The sequence below is a fragment of the Cyprinodon variegatus genome, unplaced genomic scaffold (genome assembly GCF_000732505.1).
Source record: "Cyprinodon variegatus isolate N-32 unplaced genomic scaffold, C_variegatus-1.0 Scaffold1776, whole genome shotgun sequence".
Classification (NCBI taxonomy): domain Eukaryota; kingdom Metazoa; phylum Chordata; class Actinopteri; order Cyprinodontiformes; family Cyprinodontidae; genus Cyprinodon; species Cyprinodon variegatus.
The window spans coordinates 65,246-66,411 of NW_015152229.1; positions in this window are offsets into that span (position 1 = coordinate 65,246).

Below are 1,166 nucleotides of genomic sequence, written 5' to 3' on the forward strand. Positions count from 1 at the left end.
CGGACATGTTTCTTGTGTTCATCGAGGTTCTTGGAGTAAATGAGTATGTCGTCAATGTACACAAAAACAAATACATTGAGAAAGTCTCTGAGAACATCATTTACGAGGGCCTGGAAGCAGGCTGGAGCGTTAGTTAGACCAAAGGGCATTACTAGATATTCGAATTGGCCCAAGGGTGTTTTGAAGGCAGTTTTCCATTCATCGCCTTCACGGATCCTAAGGAGATGATAAGCGTTTCTTAAATCCAGTTTAGAAAACACTGTAGCTCCCTGTACAGGTTCGAACGCAGAGGCAAGGAGAGGAAGTGGGTATTTGTTCTTAACTGTAATCTGATTCAAACCTCGATAATCAATACAAGGTCTCAGGGAACCATATTTCTTCCCCACGAAGAAGAACCCGGCGCCCAATGGAGAGGAAGAAGGGCGGATTATTCCAGCAGCTAATGATTCGTTGATGTATTTTTCTATGGTTTCTCTTTCGGGCTTGGAAATATTATACAACCTGCTGCTAGGTAGAGGAGCACCAGGTAAAAGTTAAATGGCGCAATCGTATGGTCTGTGTGGAGGTAGGGACGTCGCACTGACCTTACTGAAGACAGGGGCTAGGTCATGGTACTCAGGAGGAACTGAAGAAAGGTCAGGAGAGTCCATCTCCCCCCCACCTCTAGGAGACCCCACCAAGGGGGCAGCAGAACGGAGGCATGTTTCATGGCATGAGATGGACCATGATTCTAGGTGACGTTCAGTCCAGTTAATGTGAGGATTATGCTTCTCCAACCATTCGAAGCCGAGCACCAGTGGAGAACATGCAGAGGGAAAAACAAAAAATGTTATAGTCTCTCGGTGGTTACCTGACAGAAGTAGCTCGAGGGGCTGAGTTTGATGGGTAACTTGATGGAGTCTATAGCGGATACCCCGTCAGTAGCGGATACTCTGAGAGGCTGAGTCAGAGGAATGGTTTCAATTTGGAGTTGCTGGACGAGGTTAGAATCGATTAGGTTACGTTCACAGCCTGAGTCGATGAATGCAGAAAAAGAGAGGTTTTGATTAGCACAGAACAACGTGGCAGGAAGTAACAGTCGAGGAGATTTTTTAGTGTTTATCTGGCCCGCCAGACTCCTCAGATCTTCTTTTTGATTTTGATTTAGCCAGGCAGGAAGCGATGAA